This window comes from Nicotiana tomentosiformis, chromosome 4 (genome assembly GCF_000390325.3).
Source record: "Nicotiana tomentosiformis chromosome 4, ASM39032v3, whole genome shotgun sequence".
NCBI lineage: Eukaryota > Viridiplantae > Streptophyta > Magnoliopsida > Solanales > Solanaceae > Nicotiana > Nicotiana tomentosiformis.
The window spans coordinates 117,022,277-117,028,844 of NC_090815.1; the positions used below are offsets into that span (position 1 = coordinate 117,022,277).

A 6,568-nucleotide genomic window follows, 5' to 3' on the forward strand; every position below is an offset into this window, starting at 1 on the left:
CAAACAACTAGAATGTAACACACTTAAAGTGGTACTACGGCTAAGGTACGACCTGTTCACCTTTTTGTAATATTATGAATCGGACTAATACTTGCAGGCGACAACCAAAAGGATAACGTTACTGTTAGGTCTGAATGCACGCGTTGCACTCTTTTTCCTTTAAACCAGTTTTATCTCAAATGGTTTTTCCTGCAAGGTTTTAAACGAAGCAACAATAAATTGTGCTAACTAAGAATCAAAGACCAATTTAAAATCGGAGTCAATGGTCTCATCAACAGTATCCGAGCCCTCTCAAGATCGACCTCGAATACTAGGGGTCCTCACCCTTGGGTCAAGCTTCTTATAAAGGAAAGAAGGAAACTTTGTGCTTGAACAGTTTAGGATCGGTTGTTAAGATTTATTGTAAGGGCCAAACGATCAAATGAATCGTGCCCGCGCAGGCCACCTTAGCCATAATACAAGCTTTTACACGCTTTCAATCTTGTACTTTACACACACAAATGAAAGAAAGTTTCTACCTTGCTATTACATACTTTTGCTTCTTAAAACGTCCAGCCTAAGGGCTATTCCTACCCGGGGACTATCAAGCCCAAGGGCCACCCCTATCTGAGCCCAAAGGGCTACCCCCACTTGGGGACTGTCATTCGAAATAAGTTTGGGCGGCTCGGGCCATCAAAACCTAAAGGCACAGAACCTATTAGGCAGTGCCTAAACCTAAAAGGCTACGACCACCCAAAAAATGATTCGGAGACGTCTGAAGCCCGTAATCAAAACGCAAGGCCTTCAATAAAAATTCAAAACTTGGTAAATGGTAACTCTCGGCAAAGGCATCGTCTAAGAACACTTAAGCATCTTGGGAAAAGTTCTGGCCACTCTGAGTTTTCAAACCTTTTAAGCAAAAATTGCATCAAGGTCAGGTTTTGTTCAAACCTCCAAAAAATAAATGACTTATTACTACGTTTGATTTTGTGCTAAAGCATTAGAAATATTATTCATTATGAAAAGATGTTAAAATAGTAGAGACTTGAAATTACCAAAAGGGTAAATTTTATATATTCCGGAATATATTTACAAAGGCCCAACAAAAACGGCCTCGAACTGAACAAAAATAATGTACAAAATACAAAAACTAAAAACTCCTAAGGCATTTACACTTGATCTCCGCCGGAGCTCGATTCGTCACCAGAACCATCGGGGCCTTCGGATTCTTTGTAGCCCTCCTCACCTTCGGGTTCAGCTAGCTTGTTCGCCTCAGCCTCAAGTCTTTTTTCCTCTTCGATCTCGGCAGATAGGTCGAAGCGTCAGGCATGTATCTCTTCGAGGGTCTCCCTTCGAGATAGACGCCTCACATTCTCAACAGTAGTCTTCAGGCGAGCCTCGGCCGGTTCGACATCAGCCTTGTATTGAGCCACCATCTCGTCAGTATCGGTCGAGGTTATCTCGAACTTGGACCTCGTTACCTCAAGCTATTTACCAACAACGTCCCGTTTAGCGGTCGTCGAGCCCTGTTGTGTTCGGAGATCCTTATCTTCCTGAGCCCGTTTATCAGCTTTCTCCTTCGCCACCCAAAGTTGAACTTCTACCGAAGACAGCTTGGCCTGGGCGGTCTCTTTCTCTGAGGCCAGTAGATCCATCTTGCTTTTCCACCCGTGGGCCATTGCTTCGATCTTGTCCATCTACTTTCCGATGTTTGTCGATTTGGTCAATCTTCTGCTGGACCTGTGAGGTATTGTCATTAGCCACTACAAGCATATCCTCGTTTCAAACTTTGAAGACCTTTACCTTTTTAACAAAATTAGTGTGCTCCCGCCTTAGGACTGATGCTTCTTTCTGAGCTCCATCCAGCTCGGCCTGAAGGTTCTTAATAACCCATTTTTGTTACTCGATGAGAAGCTTGTACATTTCCCTTTTTGGGAAATCTCCTTGAACTCGAGCTCAAGTTGATTGACCTCGACCCAGTACCGAAGGAAATTCTCGTGATGAAGTACCGAGGCCTGCAAAAAAATGAAAAATGTAAGAAATATCAAAACCTAAGTAAAGTTCGATGGAGCATAATGATGCCTTGCCCGGTACAGTACCCGTTGCGCCTCATTGAAAAGGCACGACACGTTCACCTCATTCATTTTTGCCTGGACATCATCGGTCACAAGGCATCGGACGTAGCTAGATATCCCCACAGGAGCAGACAAAACCCGGGCATCCTCCGGGATGGTCAGAATTCCACACTCGGATCAGGGAACTGGTTGATCAATTTTGGGCTCGAACTCGGCCCGTCGACTTTTGAGGATGTGTCCTTCTTTGGAACTTCCAAGTCGCCCAACCCAGAGAAATCTTCCAAAATCATACGAGTCCACACCATCGAAAAGGGAGTGAAGGGGATCATCCGCACCATGGATCCGTTCATTGGAGTTCTCCTTACTTGCTTGGGCCTCCTCGAGCATGGACCCAGTGTAGGAGGGCATCCCGAAAATATCTATTATACTGGGCGCTTCCTTCGGAGCAGAGCCGGCATCCTGGGGAGTCCCACCCCAGGTCTCCACATCGATCTTTTGAGTTTGGGGTGGGTCGACCTCATGAGTATCCCCCTCATATGCCTCCTTCTCCCCGAGAAAGGTCGTCTTATGGGTAATGAAAATGAGTTCATCTTCTGGCTCGTCCCTGAGCTGGAAAGAGAGTTGGAGCCTGGCACCCGGGAGCTAGAGCTTCTCCTAGGCTTGCGGGCCACCTTTTTCTTTGGTTTCTTCACCTCGAAACCCGGGGAGCCCAAAGGTTTTCTCTTCCTTTTCTTATTTTCATCCATGAAATCCCCGGGCTGCCCTGCAACGGAGGAATCAACGGGCAAGGACACGTCCTCGTCCTCTTCCAAAGGCCTAAGTTCGATGGTCTTAGGCAAACGTGCAACAACAGAAGGAAAAGAAAGTAAGCATGGTATTAACTATTCTGAAAGAGGCCTTACCATGAGAACGGGTCTCCTACCGTCCCTTCGAGAGCCCGTGCCATGCACGTTCGGAGTACGTCATGTGATTAAAAATGCCTCGATCCATTCCTTTAGCCGTGGGACCGCATTCGAAACCCGGGTGATAGCTGCACAACCACAAGTATGAATGAGAAGAAAGAAATTGAAGGAAAACTAAATCTTTGATGCTTAAAGAGAAATTGCACTTACGAGATATGTTCCACTTCTAAGGGAATGATATGTACTCGGGGGAAATCAAGTCATCGATCTTCACCCAAACGAAGCGTCCATGCCAGCCCCGGTCTCAGTCCTTTTCCATACTCGAAAAGAGGGTCTTGCTGGCCTGACTAGTAAGCTTGATCAGTCCCTCTAGGAAAATTCAGGGACTATATAATTAAAGAAGATGATCGATCATGAACCGACGAGACTCGATCTTGTTCACGAAGTAGCGAAGGAGAATCAGGATCCTCCATAACAATAAATGGATTTGCCCAAGGCACACCTCATACCTCTTGTAAAAGTCCAGAACAATCGGGTCCACCGAGCCTAGTGTGAAGGGGTAAGTGTAAACACTTAAGCACCACTCTACGTAGGTAGTAATGGCGTCATCGGGCCTGGGGACTACTACATCCTTGACTTCCTAATTATAGTACTTTCGAGCCATGGGAAGAATGTCTTCGGTCATAGAGCATATGTACCTTGATGCTCCTTCACCCCGTCCTGTTTGCGTGAGGGTTTCTCAACCTTAAAGTCATCTGCAATTGAGTAGCCCCCGGGAATGAACACTTTCAAGGGAGGCTCGGGGGCCGGTTCATCGACAGCCATCTCGGGGAAAGCTATTTCAAGGGCAACTACTTCAGGGGAAACTACCTCAGTACCGGCGGGCGATTGGGAAGATAAAGAGGCAACTTGTTAAGGAAAAAATTTGAATGTTTTAGCCATTGTTATCTGGGGAGATTTGAAAATTTGAAGAAAGAATGCGAAGTTTTGAAAGAACAAGGTTTGGAGATGATGAACAGAGTATGAAAGTTTGAAGGAAATATGGGTAGAAACCTGGAAATCACTGTGAAAATTGAAGAACAAGGATGAGGATATGAAGTTTTGAAACAGGTTTGATGATAGCTGGAAAGATCGAAGGTAATAGCTTGGTCGAAAAGTAGAAAAAAGAACAAAGGGTGGAACCTTTTATAGGGAAACAGGCGATGCTTCGTATTCGGGGGCAACCAACCATTGAGCAACACATAGTCGAAGTGAGAACGACGCGACTGATGGGGTGTTTCGGCTCCTTTGTCGTAATATACGAAGGAAGGAACTGAAGAACGTATGTTATTTCCCTTCGTTTCGACAAACCTCTCTCTGAGAAACGAGGGAACTATTTGTATACAGGTAAAAATGAGTCCAACAAGCACCCCGATTTTCCGGTGAGGCAAACGGAATAGGAACGTGACTGTTAGGTATCGGAATCAAAACTAGGAGCCTCTCGTATCAGGGCCCGAGCAAAATACCTACCCTCGGAGCCATCAGGACCACGTTCCCCAGGTCCGGTTCGAGTCCCAAGACGTCGGAGAACATTACCAAACGACTGCATACGACCAATAAAGGGCCGTGATATTCGTGCCCAGTCGGATATCACGGCGTGAATCTCGGCCCGTATCAGCAGAAAATGAGTGATTAGCAAAAAAAAAAGATTTTTACCTTTCTTAGAATTGTACTTAGGGTAAAGCTACCCTACTATATAAAGGAAAAACTAATTACTCATTAGACACATTGTAACACGGATACCAAGGCAATATACTTATATTCTCTCTGTTTCTAAAAGTTATTCAAAGTTCTTGTTTTTATTCTTCATGAGTGCAAGCTCGGAACCGAAGGCAGGTTCCTCGTTAAGCCGTTAACAGAGCTCGGACTCACTCTTATCATTAGTTTGACAATTTATTACGTCTTTTATTTGCTTAATCTAACGCCATTGATCACTTGTATTGAATTAATCCCCATATCCTTAAAACCGTGTATAAATTCAACTATTATCCATTTTAAGGGTAAACAAGCATCTTGCAGAAATGCAGGGTAAAGCTGCGTACGATATATCCTTGTGGTCCGCCCCTTCCTCGGAACCCACACATAGTGGGCAGGGGCGTACGAAGAATTTTTCGTAAGCGGTGTCGAAATTTAGAGAGGCATACAAACGAAGAGATCACTTTAGTAAAATCATATTTTAGAAAAATACAATTCAAATTAGGGGTAGGCATAAAATCCGAAAATCCGAATTTCGAACCGAACCGAATTAATTTGATATTTTAATTTTGATTTTTTCGGTATTTTAATTTATTTCGGTACAGAAATTACGGCATTTCGGTACGGTATACGGTATTGGGATTTTTATATTTTGATATTTTGGTATACCGAAATAGTTTAGTCCAAGCCCAACTTTATTTTTATTTTTTAGCCCAATAACCTTAAGCCCACACCCCAAAAGTCCAAAACCACTAATTCCCTAATCCCTTACCCTTTTGGCTTAGTTTCTTAGAGGAACACAAGAATTTCAAAAAACCCTCACGATTTTGCTTGGTTGCTACGGCGGTCGGATTCACGAGTTACGACTACAACCTCGGCGACGGCGACTCCTCTCCTCGACGATTGCTTGTTTGCTCATTGTTGACCTTTATTCAGGTTCATAACTTTTTCATTCTTCATTGTTGATCTTCATTCATGCGAGCTATAATCACATTATTTAGCTATAACAATTTGTCGGCCAGAATTATTAACTTCTGAAGTTGTTGAGGCCTTTTTATGTAGCTTTACTTAAGTCTAATGTTGCTAACAAAATCCCTCCTATTCTGATTCAACTTTCAATTACAAGGTTTAACTCTATTTCATGTCCTAAACATTTGTTTACGCCTGATCTCAAATTCCCTTTAAGTTAATATGGAGTCCTTGACATTTCAGGAAGTTAGCTGCACAAATCGCAAGCAAATAGCAGCAACCTACAGTCGAGGTACATTTTTTTTATGCGATCTTGGTTTATTTTATAACTGAGCTGCAGCTAATATTGTTGTATTTCCTTAGGTAAAAAAGCCACCAGTCTCAGTGGCACCAAATAGAAATGAATCAGAAGACTGCATTATAATCGATGCTGAAGAATACAAGGCCGTTGGCTATTCTTTCGTGCTAATGTTTGTGCAACATACTGAAGCAATGATGGAGGAAATTGATAGGATGGTAAATTCTGACATGATATATATATCTTTGCTTCTGATTGTTTTTGTGGATTGCCATTGATGTTGTATTATATGATTCAGGATGAGGAGATAGAGATGGAAGATGTAGAAAACTGGCCAATTGTGGATATAGACAGCGCTGAAAAAAAGAACACGCTTGTAGTTGTGGAGTACATCGACGACATCTATGCTTACTACAAGAAGACTGAGGTAGAAATGTTACTCCACTCGCCCTTCTATTATGTGAATAGAATAGGATATGGCCTGTAGTATTTGTAGAATTCTCATATTTTTCAACTGTTTATTTAATTCTTACGGTTATAGTCTCATTGTGTGAAAGAGTGGTACTAGTCCTCGGCTGATCCACCTTTATGATCATTAAACTTAATAGCTT

General features: G+C 43.0%; 1 long non-coding RNA gene across 1 annotated transcript; it reads left to right on the forward strand.

Annotated features, from left to right (window-relative positions):
• Positions 1-5,861: 5,861 nt before the first annotated feature.
• On the forward strand, positions 5,862-6,568 carry LOC108943110 (uncharacterized). Its single transcript, XR_011415829.1, has 3 exons — positions 5,862-5,951; positions 6,023-6,175; positions 6,256-6,568. It is a non-coding gene; the product is annotated as an uncharacterized lncRNA (long non-coding RNA).